At 38.8% G+C, this 15,497-nt stretch overlaps 2 pseudogenes across 2 annotated transcripts; both read right to left on the bottom strand.

Annotated features, from left to right (window-relative positions):
* Positions 1 to 1,601: 1,601 nt before the first annotated feature.
* Positions 1,602 to 2,400, bottom strand: LOC308415388 (ribosome biogenesis protein NSA2 homolog; annotated as a pseudogene). Its single transcript has one exon. The product of its transcript is annotated as a ribosome biogenesis protein NSA2 homolog (transcript).
* A 5,445-nt stretch (positions 2,401 to 7,845) lies between these two features.
* LOC308414549 (mRNA export factor GLE1-like) lies at positions 7,846 to 9,390 on the bottom strand (annotated as a pseudogene). Its single transcript has one exon. The product of its transcript is annotated as an mRNA export factor GLE1-like (transcript).
* Positions 9,391 to 15,497: the final 6,107 nt, after the last annotated feature.

Here is a 15,497-nt window from a genome sequence, read left to right as displayed (position 1 = left end):
TATAGTTCATCCCAAATCCTATAATATTACACTCTTTTTCTCCCTTCCTCTTCTTTCTCCCACTTTTCCTCTCTCCTTTGCTTCCTCCCTTCTTTCCCAATTTTCTCCCTCCTTTCTTTCCTCTCAGGGTTCCTACTTGCATGCATGCTAAACTAGGCAAACATTCTACTGCTAGACTAAATTCCCAACTATAGAAATTTCTCATTATTTGGCGATTTTCTCACAAATGCTTTGTCTGTCATATTCTTTTGAACACCAACAAAAGGAAAGCTATTTAAGATTTTCATATATATATACACAATATTTTATTTTTGAGAATTTTATGTGTGTACAAAGCATTTTGACCATATTCATTCCACTACTCCCCCAACTCCTCCTAGATCCATCTTACACTTTCTACCCTTTGCAATCTCTTGTCCTTTACTTAGTTATTTTTTTGTTAAAACCAAAGATGGAGTGGAAGCTTTGAAGTTGCAATCTTCCACTTAACATGGGTTCACCACTATTTGTAAGAAAAAGGGCAAGTGATTATCTTTTCAACAAGGTTCATGGTTAGCAAGTCGTCACAATGATTTATTTTTAAAAGAATTGTTCCTGTCTAAAGGAAATGCAGGAACAAAAATGGAGCAAAGACTAAAGGAAAGGCCATCCAGTGATTGGCCCAACTTGGGATCCATCCCATGCTCAGGTACCAAATCCTGACACTATTAATGGTGCCATGTTGTGCTTGCAGAAAAGAAACTAGCATGGCTGTCTTCTGAGATGCTCTACCAGCAGCTGACTGAGCCAGATGCAGATACTTACAACCAATCTTTGGACTGAGCCTGGGGACCCCTATGGAAGAGTTAGAGAGTAAGGACTGAAGGAGGTGAAGGGGATTGCAACCCCATACAAAGAAAAACAGTATCAACTAACCTGGACCCCTGGGAGCTCCCAGAGAGATTAAAACATCAACCAAAGAGCAAACAGGGGCTGGTCCAACTAACCACACACACACACACACACACACACACACACACACACACACACCACCTCACACTTACATAGCAGAGAACTGCTTTGTCTGGCCTCAGTGGGAAAGGATGCACTTAATCCTCCAAGGAAGAAAGAGATGTTGGCAGGGGGAGGGAGTGTTGGGGAGTAGGTGGGGGAGCACTCTCTAAGAAGCAAAGGAAAGAGGAGGAGATGAAGAACTCAGGGATGGGGGACCAGGAAGGGGGGCAATATTTGGAATGTAAATAAACAATTTAATAAAAATTAACATCAAAAAGTTAAAAAAATAGTACTAGCCATATATAGCATTTATCCCAGACTGGGAATAATCCCAGGCATGAGGATTCTAAAGAAGTCAACTGGAAACGCAGAGTTCAAAGCCAACCTGGACCACAAAACAAGACACAATCTCCAAAATAAATAACAAAAAACAAAAAAATGAGCATGATTTTATTTTATTTTATTATTTTCCTTTACAATTTAATAAATACTTGATAACTGCATATGGTGTAAGGCTGCTTGGTAGTTCAAAAAGGTCACAGTGGCGGTGTTTTCCTGACAGTGTGTAGTCTTCGGTAGTGAGTGGAATGACTTGTATGACGTCACTGTCAAACCAGCAGGACTGCATTTATGAACCCATCGTTTTCAGGATTGTTGGTAACTTGGGCGTACTTTCCCTGAATCACTTTGCCTCCTTGTGTCACATGGCGCTACTTGCTCACATTCACTTCAATAACTGTTCCTTTGGTGATCACACACCCACGGTTGTATACAGTGGGGATGATGGATTCTTTTTCACACCAAGTATAGGCAGACAAAAGGTAGCTTTCAGCTCAGGGTGTGTGACATGGGCTTTTTTGAAACGCAGACCCATTGGCCTAATGAACCTCTTGTATTTAGGTGGTTTCCTTGTAAAACCATCACCAACAAAGCAGACTTTAGTAACCATTCTCTTCCATGCCTTCTTTTTTCTTTTTCCTGTTCGAATAACTTCCAATACTTCTGTTTCTCCTTGGGCACGAACTTTGGGTAGATGAAACTCCCATTTTCTGGCGTTTTCGTTTCTGCTTAATCATGTTGGAAAGTACTTTTGCTCTCAACTGCCCCTCTCTGTCCAGCAGATAGGCAGGGACTGCTCCCTGTAGAGTCTTCTCCTCATCCTTATGCTTGGTGTTTCTCTTTTTATGCATCTTAACAGTCTTTTTCATTTGTATTTTCTCTGCATGGCGTTGTTTATGGTAGAGCTTAGCTTTCAGGCCAATCTTTTTTTTTTTTTTTTTTTTTTTTTTTTGCTTTCTTTGAACGTTCATGGGCCTCCCGACCTTCTTTCTTTCTCTTTTTCTCATGGTAGTCCAAACAATATCCATATCGTTTGCGGTGCAATTCAATATATTCATTCCATGGCATGATGACAGCCGCGTAAGAGCAGTCCGCGACCTCCCCGGTTCCAAAAGCCTCTTGATTTCTGGGTGTCACTGGCCCACGAGCCTGCTCCTCTCAGGCCGGAACAGGAAACATGATTTTATTTTCAGATAACAAAAAAACTTGAGTATACCACCAGTATGGCTACATTAAATGCGCATTTAAAGACTTCTTTTAAAAGTCTTTAAAGAGAAATGATCTTAATACAAAAAGGCATGGAATTTATAAATATGTAGCTAAATTTAAATAAAAGTTTAGGGTATGAGAGTGGGGCGGGGCAAAGGGATAACATCTCAAATGTAAATACTGAGTATCTAATAAAAATATAAAAGGTTTATATTATAAATATTAACATTTGTAATAATAATTTGCAGGGGCTAAAGAAGGAGGCATCAGACCGTACCAAAATATATGTCAGAAGGGTGCCCTGGAGTTAGTGTTTTAAGATCCTTGTATTCCTTGGAAGGGGGAATTAAGATACTACTTTTCATTTTTCTTAGTATTTTGAAGGTAGATTTTAAAGAAATTATTTGAATAAAATTTACAGCAATTTCTGTATAATTTAACTTGTGTTAAAATACATGCTATATAAAAATATTTTAAAAGGAAAATCATGATAATTACTGAAACAAAACAGCATACATAGTCTCCAAAATAATTGAATTGAGTAGTCTCAAGATTATCAAATGCCAGAGTTGCCTTTCTTGAATTTGGAAGATCAGGATGATTCACTTTACTTCAGCCCATTGAAAGGTCATAATTAAACATAATGATTTTTAAATACCAAGAATTGCCACAATGCTACATTCTAAAATCATTATGTTTAATCTTTACACACCAAGAAAACTTTGACTATTTCCATGTTACCTTTTGTTTTACATGTACTTTATGTTCATTGTAACTAGTAAGATTTCAATGCATACTATCAAACCTTTAAAAAAAACAAGTACTGACAAATATATATTCACATAATTTTATGCAAAAATGCTTTTAAAATCTGTACATTTATCTCTGTTTTTTTAAATAAAGTTCTTTAATTAAAAAAAAATAATCAACCTAAAAAAAGAAAAACAAAGGTCATAATTTTCCACCTAAATCTGAAACTTTCTGCTTTGAAACCTCTATTTGAACTATGTCTGAGTAAAATAACACAATAAACTCCTTTATCATTTCTACATATTTCCTTGGTTATAAAATAAATTATTAATATTTTAATACAAAACTCATTTTTTATCTAATACCTGGATTTTTGCTAGGAAGACACTAAAAATGAAAGCTAAAGACTGAAGAAAAACTGTTTTCTTGAAAAAAGTACTCTGAGACAATTTACATTGCTTGTGATGATGAATTTCTATCCTTTACACATTCATTAGTTGAAATTATCTTCATTATTCACTACTCATTGTCCTGGAAATTTGCATCTTTGAATTAATTATCCCCATTCTGAGGTCCCATGTGTGTAAGTCTCCACTTAGTTGCCTGGCTGTCTATTTTCTAAATTATATCATTCATCTCACATCAATTCTCAGGAAAGTTAATCTGATATGTCCAGTCTAAATTACCTCCATCACTAATCACAGAACTGATGAATGAATAAATGAATAGATGAATAAAAAGAGCATGGAAAATAGAATTCTAGATGGAAGTTTAATAATGCAAGCTTGTAAAAGTCTGAACTAGGTATGCACATTTCTCTGTTTCTATGTCTTTTTATAATAATGAAAATGATAAAATTGGTTTTGTCTTATAAAAGAGAGAAATATTACACAAAGTTGTCTATTTTCTTTTTTTTAATCGCCCTAATACACTGGGTCCTGCCTCCAGTGACTTCTCATTTCTTTCTTTAAATTATTTTATTAGATATTCGCTGTATTAACATTTGAAATACATATCCCCTTTGACCCCCCACTCCCATCCCCCTCCCCATCCGCATGCTTCCATAAAGGTGTTCCCTCTCTCAATCACCTTCTCAAACTCAGCACCTTGGCATTCCCCTACACTTAAAAAACGTGCCTTCACTGGACCAAAGGCCTCTTCTCCTATTAATGCCAGACAATGCTATCCTCTGATACATTATGCAACTAGAGCCATGAGTCTCTCCACGTGTACTTAATGGTTAGTGTTTTAGTCCATGGGAGTTCTGGAGGGTTTGGTTGGTTGAAAATGTTGTTCTTCCCATGAGGTTGCAGACCCTTTCAGCTCCTTCAGTCCTTTCTCTAGCTCCTTCATTGGGGTCCCCCTATTCAGTCCAATGGTTAGCTGCAAGTATCCTCAACTGTGTATGTATGACTCTGGCAGAGCCTCTAAGGAGGCATCCACATCTGGCTCTTGCCAGTAAGCATTTGGCATCAGCAATAGTGCTTGGGTCTGGTGGCTGCATTTGGGGGTGGATCCCCTGGTGAGTCAGTCTCTGAATAATATTTTATTCAATCCCTGCTCCTTTATTTGTCCCTGTATTTCCTCTTTTTTAAGAAGGATTGGGGCATCCACATTCTGGCCTTCCTTGTTTTTGAGCTTCATAAGGTCTGTGAATTGTTTCTTGGGTATTCTGAGCTTTTGGGGCTAGTATCCGTTTATAAGTGAGTACATATCATGTGTGTTCTTTTGTGGCTGGGTTACCTCACTCAGGATGATAGCTTCTAGTTCCAATCATTTGCCTAAGAATTTCATACAGTCATTGTTTCTAATAGCTGAGTAGTACTCCATTGTATAAATGTACCAAAATTTCTGTATTCATCTCTTTGTTGAAGGATATCTATCTGGGTTCTGTCCAGCTTCTGGCTATTATAAATAAGGCTGTTATGAACATAGTGGAGCATGTATTCTTGTTATATGTTGGAGTGACTTTGGGGTATATGCCCAGCAGTGGCATAGCTGGGTCCTCAGGTAGTACTATGTCCAATTTTCTGAAAAAAAAAAAAAAAAAAAAAAAAAAAAAAAAAAAAAAACTCCAGACTAATTTCCAGAGAAGTTGTACCGGCTTGCAATCCCACCAACAATTGAGGACTGTTCCTCTTTCTCCACATCCTCGCCAGCATCTGCTGTCACCTGAGTTTTTGATCTTAGCCACTCTGACTGGTGTAAAGTGGAATCTCAGAGTTGTTTTGATTTGCATTTCCCTGGTGACTGGGGATGTTGAGCATTTCTTTAGGTGCTTCTCAGCCATTTGGTATTCCTCGGGTGAGAATTCTTTGTTTAGTTCTGTACTCCATTTTTAAATAAGATTGTTTGATTCTCTGGAGTCTAACTTCTTAAGTTCTTTGTATATATTGGATATTATTCCTCTAGCAGATGTAGGGTTGGTAAGAAACCTTTTCTAATCTGTTGGCTGACATTTTTTCTTCTTGAAAGAAGAGAATGGCATTAGAAAAGCAATTTTAAAAAGTTGTTCATTGGGCTTTTTGTTGATTTTGTTGCTATTAAAAACCAGCCTTAGTCCATGATGATCTGATAGGATGCATGGGAGTGTTTCCTATAAGTTGGAACCTATTAGTAAAAAAGAAAACAGAAAACTGAACAACTTATTTTAATTGCTTTTTTAATGCCATGGTACCAAGAGGCCAGGCAAGTCACTGCTCTTATGTAAATATTACATTTAAACAATGCCAATGGAAAGAAATGCCAATACAAGGAAAAATAAGACATTTGTAAAGGTTCTGCTAATTAAAGAGTATAAGGGGAATAAATTCAACGAATCACTTTCATAAGCAATAATGAATTAATCACAAAGTATGATATATAAAAAGTTCTTCACAATAACAGAACTGCCATCTGTAAGTAAGATATCTGAAAATATCCCAGGTTAAAAAGTAGAAAATGGAAATCTATATATTGGTATACATATATATTTAAGTAGGAGTATAGGGCCACTTTTGTGGATAAATGTGAAGGTTGTATAAAATTTATGGATCTAAATAGTAAGGTAAATATAGAACAGGCACAACAGATCAAAGACATTCAGGGGCTCATACATTTCTTTTATTTTCTCTGTCATTTTTCCAGTGGCTTACTTGTGGAGAGTGGGTGTGGCCGCAGTCCCAAGATGATGCTTGGGACTCTGGCCTGGTCTTGTGACTAGCACCTGACTTCCTCCTGCCCCACCCCCACCCCAGATTAGCCACTCCCACTGTGAGAGCTTCGCAGGTGCACCCATGACAATAGGACTGTGCTTGGAGTGGGGGGGGTATGAAAAAGAGAAACCGAAAGGGGAACAAAAGGAGAAACAGAAAGAGGAACTAGGAGGGAGACAGAAAGAGAGAGAGAGAGGGGACAGAAAGATTTTCATGAGCATGCTGTAAGGTTCCTGAATAAACCGCTTTGAGAAGAATGCTGTGTTGTTGCTCTTTTTCTGCTGGTGCTCAAGTTTTAAAATATCTCTGGAAGATAAAATAAGGTCATATAAGGAAGAACAAACATAGAGAGGCTACTAAGCACTCTTTTTCGGTCATAGGCAGTGAGATAAGTTCTCTCTGTGTAACTCAGATTGGTCTCATTTTTTTTTTTAATTCAAGCATTATTACTTCTTTGGAAACTGTAGTCCACAATTAAAATGCTTAGAACATTTGAGAGTTACTAATGTGAATGCCTTCCATACAAGGCCTGCACAACTAGAGCTAATGCTCAGCTTCTTCAATATAATCAATTTGTTCCTAAAACAAATGCCAACTTCCATCTGAGATAGTCAAGTCCTCCTAAACACCAGTGTATTCACTGCTGATGATCTTTAGCTTACACTGAAAGCCATATTTGAACCCTTTTAAATTCTTTTCAGAAAAAAAGAACAGAAAGTACCTAATCTATTACAACATGCTCAGACATCCAGGGAACAAATTCCAAATCAAGAAGATAAAGAATGCTCTAGTTACATGTTCCCAGTCATGATCCATATACCCAATACTTTGATGCACTCTGGAATTCAGTCTCTAACAACATCATACATGTCTTCTGAATATACACATACTCCACAAACCACACAGTGTAAAGTACTTTAGCTCATCCCCAGACTGCAATATTACTTGCTACTTTAAAGGGACTCTTAGGAGATTTACTTTAAGTCTGTGTATGAACAGGAGTGGGGCAGCGTGGCAGGGAAAATAGTGGACTCACTACAGGTCAGTTAAGCAAATATGATCACCAATTTCCTAAAAGGCACTAGAGACATAGGGTGCAGCCAAGTGCTAAGTGCCCCTTCTTACCTCTTCTTGTAACTTGTGAACATTAGAAAGACCAACTCTGTATCTGTCTGTGATGCATAGAGAACTACCAAACCTGACAAGAGACTGACTAAAGACTGTGAACTATAAAAGCCTCCTTCCCATGGTACAAATACATAAAAACACACTGAAAAATTTCTCAATCTGACATGATTCTTGCAAACCTACTGTCTCAGTTGTTTTATTGTTGCCCCTTCTGCCATACAGTGTGATGGCATCAAGAGCACCAAAAGGAGGAGGTCAGAAAGCCTTTGGAGATAGGATCTTCCGGCATTGCAGACATTTCTCCAAGAACTGCTTCAGACATATGAAAGAGCCCATCTGTCTTGAGCTCGTGATGACTTCAATTCTTGGGAAGTAGTCCTCTTTGATGAGAATTACCATTTTCCAGAACTGGACCTGGTACTGCTTCATGAGGTCATTCCCACATACCTCCAAGAAGTCAAACAGGAGAGTGGCTGTCATTATCTGAAAGCGGCTCCATATTTAAGATCTGTGCCAACCAGGACCAGCCATGATTCAAGCCATGAGGATGCACCTCTTGTTAGTTTCCATATGACCACTGGAGCTGGATGATGGTGGCATACAGACGGATCATCCCAGACATTCATTTAAGAAAGTTGCCCAGTTGTTCAACCTTGGAATCTGTCACTTGGTAGCCAAGCATCCATTGATAATTCTCCAAAGCCATCTCTTCCTTGAAAGCTGGGTATAAAGGTAAAGAGTATGGACACTTCTCATGGAGATGAGCAAGACTGAGGTCTCTCACTTTGAGATGGAGTGTACAGATACCAGATGCCACCACTGCAATAGGGAATGCTGCTTCATGGTGAGAGGCCACTTCCTCCTCTGCTTGTTTCACAAATCTCTCTGCCAGCTTGTACCAGACAAAGTCCAACCCCTGTGGGTTAAGAGTGACAGATGTGGAATGCCCACCAGACTGGACAGGCTTTCCAGAGAACAGGATATGAATCTTGCCAAAGACCTTCTTCAGCTTTGAACCTGCGATGGTGGAAATCTGGCTCACTTGGATGATAGCTGTCTTTGCAAGTCCATCTTTGTCTTTTTGGTCTGACTGTCCTTGCTGCTGGTCAGGTCCTCAAAGGCTAACACACATTTGGTGGAAGCATCTTAAAGTTGCTGGTACCACTGCATCATACTATCTTGTACCTTCTTGGGCTGGGTTCAGAGGTCTTGGTAGGAGCCCCTGGCCCCTGCTGCACCTGTGACTCCTGCAGCTTGACCCAGACCTCCTCTTCATCCTTCTTCTTCATTTCAGAGGCTCTGGTGATCTGCTCCCAATTTGAGAGAAGATTCCACATTTCCCACAGGGTTTGCTCAGCCACAGCTTGGTTCTCAGCTGTGGGATAACCACTCTCCAAGGTGGTGCGAATGGTTCCAGAGATGAGGCCACACAGCTGTTTGCCCCGGGTCTGGAAGGCAGCCAGGTCCACATTCAGCTGATCTTGGTGCTGACTGGAGGCATCCAGTTGCTGGTTGAGCTGCAGGACCTCCTCTTGTAGGGACCTGTCCTCCCTCCTTCTGAAGCTGCTCCTGTTCTTCCTGCTTCACAGTCTGTTGCTCTGCCTCTGGAAGTTTTAGGTTGAGAATCTTGGCTTTGTGGCAACGCTCAGCTTTCAGCTTCGCCTGATGGCCTCGGGGCTTCTCTGGTACTCTTCTCCAGCACTTCCGGTAAGTCCTGAAATTCCATATGCAGCTTCAGCTCCTTCAGCTCGTCATACCTCTTTTATTCAGATGCCATCTCTGAGAGGACTTGCACCTTCCTCTATTGCTCCTCCTGCCACTGAGTCAGGCCCTTTCTTCCCCATTCTGTGCACTAGTTTGTACAATTGTGTCGCGGTCGTCATTCTCGACAGCAAGAAAGATGCGCAACAACAGGATTCTTCTGCAGATGTTTATTGCGGGGTTTGATTGCAGAGGCGAAAGACCCCGAGCCCAGGAACTGGTGCTGCTTAAATAGGCCTAGGTAGGACGTGTTCCTTTCTGATAGGTGAGTGTCTCAGACCCTATTTTGCATGCTCCAGCTCAAGCTGAGGCGAGTCATCAAGCTGATAGCGCATGTGCACTTTAGGTTGTTTAGGCCCAGTCAGCTCAGGCGCCATCTGGTAATGGCGAATGTGGCTTCCCACACAATTGGATGCTGCTTCCACTTTGTTCGCCAGAGAGGACTGAAGTACAATAAGTTCTGTCAACTGAGACTCATGTGTGCTCTGGGTTCCATTTGGTGTTGATGGTGAAGGGGATTGTTGGCTACTTCTGACAAGAGACTTAGAAGTGAAGATTGATACAGGCCTGAAGCATATTCAGAGAATAATGAGTTATCGGAGGAAGGAAAATTCTCTTGCATTTGGCTTGAGGTGTTGGGTAGGATGTGATCTACCACCCATCCAGAGTAAAAAGATAGTTTGGGAAGAGGCATGCATTCTTCCAAAAACATCCTGAAGAGACTTGTGTGTCCACTGGTAAGTATGAGACATTATTATATGTGATGCTCAATAGCTGAAGGCCTAAGGCAGTATAGACTTTTGTAGTAGGATCTGATGATTTCTTGAGTTTCTTCAGTTTCAATTATGTCTCCACTTTCATTTCTGATTTTGTTAATTTGTATACTCTCTTTTTGCCCTCTAGTTAATCGGGCTAAGGGTTTATCAATCTTGTTAATTTTCTCAAATTTCTCAGCTCTTGGATTTGTTGATTCTTTGAATGGTTCTTTTTGCTTCTATTTGGTCAATTTCTGCTCTGAGTTTGATTATTTCTTGCAATCTACTCCTCTTGGGTGTATCTGCTTCCTTTTCTTCTAGAGCTTTCAACTGTACTGTCAAGTTGCTGGGGTATGCTCTCTCCATTTTCTTTTTGGAAGCACTCAGAGCTATGAGTTTTTCTCTCAGTGCTGCTTTCATTGTATCCCATAGGTTTGGGTATGTTGTGTTTTCATTTTCATTAAATTCTAGAAAATCCTTAATTTCTTTCTTATTTCTTCTTTGACCATGATATTGTTTAATAGAGAATTGTTTAGTTTCCATGTGTATATGGGCTTTGCATTGTCTTCGTTGTTATTAAAGACCAGCCTTAAACCATGGTGATCTGATAGGATATATGGGAGTATTTAAATCTTCTTATATCTACTGATGCTTGCTTTGTGACTGATTATATGGTCAATTTTGGAGAAGGTGCTGTGAGGTGCTGAGAAGGTGTATTCTTTTGTTTTAGGATGATATGCTTTGTAGATGTCTATTAATTCCAATTGGTTCATAACCTCTGTTAGTTTTACTGTGTCCTTGTTCCGTTTCTATTTCCATGATATGTCTATTGATGAGAGTGGAGTGTTGAGGTCTCCCACTATTATTGTGTGGGGTGCAATGTATTTTTTAAGCTTTAGTAGGGGTTTCTTTATGAATATGGGTGCTCTTATATTTGGAGCATATATGTTAAGGATTGAGAGTTCCAACTGACAAAATTTCCCTGTAATGAGCAAAAATTGTTCTTCCTTATCTTTTTTGAGAACTTTTGGTTGAAAGTCTACTTTATTGAATATTAGAATGGTTACTCCAGCTTATTTCTTGGGGCCATTGGCTTGGAAGGTTTTTTTCCAAACTTTTACTCAGAGATAGTGTGTGTCTTTGTCTCTGAGATGAGTTTCCTGTATGCAGCAAAATGCTGGATTCTGTTTATGTAAATCCAGTCTGATAGCCTATAACTTTTTATTGGGGAATTGAGTCCATTTATGTTAACAGATATTAAGGAATAGTGGTTTTTGTTTCCTGCTATTTTTGCTTTTGGAGGTAGAATTGTGTCTGAGTGTCTTTCTCATTTTGGTTTCCTTGCTTAGGTATTTTCTTCTTTTTACTAGAATGTAGTTTCCCTCCTTGTGTTGGGTTTTCTACCTATAATTCGTTGTAGTGCTGGGTTTGTGTTCAGATATTGTATAAATTTAGTTTTGACTTGGAATATCTTGGTTTCTCCATCTATGGTGATTGAGAGTTTTGCTAGGTATAGCAGCTTGGAATGACACTTGTGTTCTCTTAGGGTCTGCATAGTGTCTTTCCAGGCTCTTCTAGGTTTCATAGTATCTTTTGAGAAGTCGAGTGTGATTCTGATTGGTCTGCCTTTATATGTTTCATGACCTATTTCCCTTACTGCTTTTAGTATTCTTTCTTTGCTTTGGGCACTTGGTCTTTTGACTATTATGTGTCAGGAGGAATTTCATTTCTAATCCACTCTATTTGGAGTTCTGTAGGCTTCTTTTATGCTCATGGTCATCTCATTTTTAAGGGTAGGGAAGTTTTCTTCTATGATTTTGTTGAAGATATTTACTGTGCCTCTTAGTTGATATTCTTCTCCCTCTTCTATTCCTATTATCCTTAGGTTTGGTCTTCTCATTGTGTCCTGGGTCTCCTGGACATTTTGGGTTAGGAACTTTTTTGCTTTTGCATGTTCTCTGACTGCTTTGTCTATGTTTTCAATGTTGTCTTGGGCCTCTGAGATTCTCTCTTCCATCTCTTGTAGTCTGTTGGAGATGCTTGCATCTTTGACTCCTGATTTCTTTTTTAAGTTTTCTACCTCTAGGGTTGTCTCTTTTAGTGTTTTCTTTATTGTTTCCATTTCCATTTTAAATTCCTTCTTCAATTCCTTCATCTCTTTGATTGTTTTCCTCTAGTTATTTTATTTATGTGTTTTTCTTGTTTTTCTCTTTAAAAGCTTCTAATTCTTTATGCTTTTCCTACTGTTCTTGTTTAAGGATCTCCGTCATCATCTTGAGGTATGATTTCACGTATGAGTCTTCTTTTTCTGCAGTGTTTGACATTCCACTGTTTGCTGTGATAGGAGAGCTGGGTTCTGATGTTGCCAGGTTGTCTTGGTTTCCCTGAGGTAAGTTCTTTAGCTTTCCTCTTGCCATCTTGTTGTCAGTGATTGGTTCTTGTCTCTCCCGTGTGCCTGGCCTGTGTCCCTAGATCTCCATTGTTTCTGGTGGCAGATGGCCTGAGTGCCTGTTCTGTATGCAAGGGCCCTCTGGTTGGAAACCAAGTCCCTAAGGCAGAGTTCCTCCTCCCTTGAACCAATCAAGATGGGGCACTTTCCAGGTGGTCGACCCTGACCTCTCTGCACCCCGCCTACTTGTATCCCAGTCTCACTGGGCCAGTGTCTCTGGATCTCTGCTGTTCCTGGTGGCAGATGGCCTGAGCACCTGTTCTGTAGGTATGGGCCCGCTGGGTGGAATCAGAGACCCTAAGGCAGGGTTCCTGCTCTCCTAAACCAATGGGGGTGCACACTTTCGGAGCGCTCAGCACAGACCACTCTGCTCCCTGGCTACTCGGACTGCAGTCTCACCAGGCCTGTGTCCCTGGATCTCTGCTGTTCCTGGTGGCAGATTGCCTAAGCCAAAGTTGTTCTTTTCATTATATTAAAAATCCAATCAATTTTACTCAAAAAAGAGAATCCATTCATATTTCTAAATTCAACAGTCTTATCTATGTATCTATCTATGTATCTATCTATGTATCTGTCTGTCTGTCTTTCTTTCTATCTATCTATCTATCTATCTATCTATCTATCTATCTATCTATCTATCTATCTATCTATCTATCTATGTATCCATCCATCCATCCATCCATCCATCCATCCATCCATCCATCCATCTATCTATCTATCTATCTATCTATCTATTTATCTACGTAATTTTGGGTTGTGCTTTATGACATAGTTTCTCTGTGAAGCCCTTGCTGTCCTGGAACTCACTCTGTAGACCAGGCAGGCCTTGAACTCAGAGATCCTCCTGCCTCCCAAGTGTTAGGATTAAAAGCATGTTCCACCACCACCCAGCAGCTGTTTTTTACTTTCTTAATAATGACTACTAAAATAATAAGTATTTATTTGATAAAGTCCAATTTATTTATTTTTCTTTGTTATGCTTTTAGTGTTATCTAAAGATTCTTTGCCTGATTTAATATTATGTATACATATTTCCATTTTTGCAGAAGTTTTACAATCTTAGTGAATATATGTAAGTCTACGATACACCTAAATTTTTACATTTATTTATTATGTACATATATACATACCATGGTGTACATGTGGAGCTCAAAAGATAAGTCATAGGAGTTTTATTATATATATGTATATATATTAATATTTTACAGCTAAAGTGATACCTAAGTAACCTTTTATTTTACCATAAATGGAAATAGTTTTGTTTTCCAAATTAATCATTATTAGTAAATAGACATAGTACTGATTTTTGCATATTGATTTTGTATCCTGCAACTTTATTTTATATTTTATGTTTTGTGTGTGTGTGTGTGTGTGTGTGTGTGTGTGTGTGTGTGTGCATGAAAGTTCTATAGAATCCATGTGGAGCTAAGAAGACAACTTTTGGGAGCCATTTTTCTTTCTCTACTATGTTTGTTTCTGAGGTTTAATATCAGACATCAGGCTACGTTGGTGGCAGGCACTTTTACTTATTGAGCCATGTGTCTAGCCTGTGCAACTTTAAAGAGCTCATTTCTTAGCTCTAATATTTTGTATACATATTATATATAAATAAATAGACATGACGTTTCACCAGGTATTCTAGAGCACAACTATAACCCCAGAACTCAAGGGGCAAAGGCAGGAGGTTGATGGGTTTGAGATTAACCTGGACCTCAAATTGAGTTCCAGGCCACCCTAGCCTGTGTATCAAGACACAAATAATAAATAAAAGAAGATGACTTTGCATCTTTTCCAATGTGAAGGAGCCCTTATTTCCCTTTCTTTTCCTCAAGTGCCATAGTTAGGCTCTGCCCACCCCTGCCAGTTGCAGATTTCCATTCATTCTCATGACCATGTTGTCATCTTCCCTGTCTCTCCCCATATCTGATCCTGAGCCCCCATTCCCTTTCCCATCCAGTTCCCTCCCTCCATCTGCCTCCTATGACTATTTTATTCCCCACTTGTAAGTGTGATTCAAGCATCCTCACTTGGGCATTCCTGCTTGTTTAGCTTCTTTGGGTCTGTGAAGTGTAGCATGGGTATCCTGTATAATATGACTAATATCTACTTGTAAGTGAATACATACGATGCCTGTCCTTTTGCGTCCAAGTTACCTCATTTATGATGATATTATCAACTTCTATGCATTTGTCTGCAAAATTCATGTCTTTGTTTTTAATAGCTGAAAAGTATCCCATTTTGTAGATGGGGTACTATTAACTTTTACATCTTTGTGACTGTCTTGTGATCTCTTTGGTTTTGACATCTGAGTAGCATTGATTAGTAGTTTTGAGGATTGTACACATTCCTGAGTTTGTGAAGAACTGGTATTGGTTTGAATACTTACCAGTGAAACTGTACTCTTGAGCAATGAGGGGAAGAACATTTTTAAATCACCAACTTCATTTTTTTACTTCTTGCAGGTCTTTAGATTTTTCATTTCTTCCTGGTTACATTTTAGTGTTTTGTGATATTTTTAAGATTTATTTATTTCATCTGTTATCTAATATTGTATAATGTGGTGATACAGAGTTTGCTTTAATAATCCTAATGTTTTGCAAGCTTGACAGTTTTGTCTACCACTTCATTCTCAATATTATTATTTGAATCCCCGTTTTAAAATGGTCAGAATGGCTTAAAAACTTGTGATTTAAGTGTGTTTAAAAATAAACATTAATTTGTTTCTTTGTTTTTAATGGATTTTCTATATTGTTTTTATGTCATTTATTATCACTCTAAGCCTTATAATAACCTTTCCTTTTGTCACACTAAGTTTAACTTGATCTTCTTTTTCCATTTCCTTAAGATGGAAACTTATATTATTGATTTCAAATCTTGTCTCTCTTTTAATTACACTTTTAGAACTATAAAATGTCCCTA

Source organism: Micromys minutus, assembly GCF_963924665.1.
Source record: "Micromys minutus genome assembly, chromosome: X".
Classification (NCBI taxonomy): domain Eukaryota; kingdom Metazoa; phylum Chordata; class Mammalia; order Rodentia; family Muridae; genus Micromys; species Micromys minutus.
This window is presented reverse-complemented; position numbering and strand designations above follow the sequence as displayed.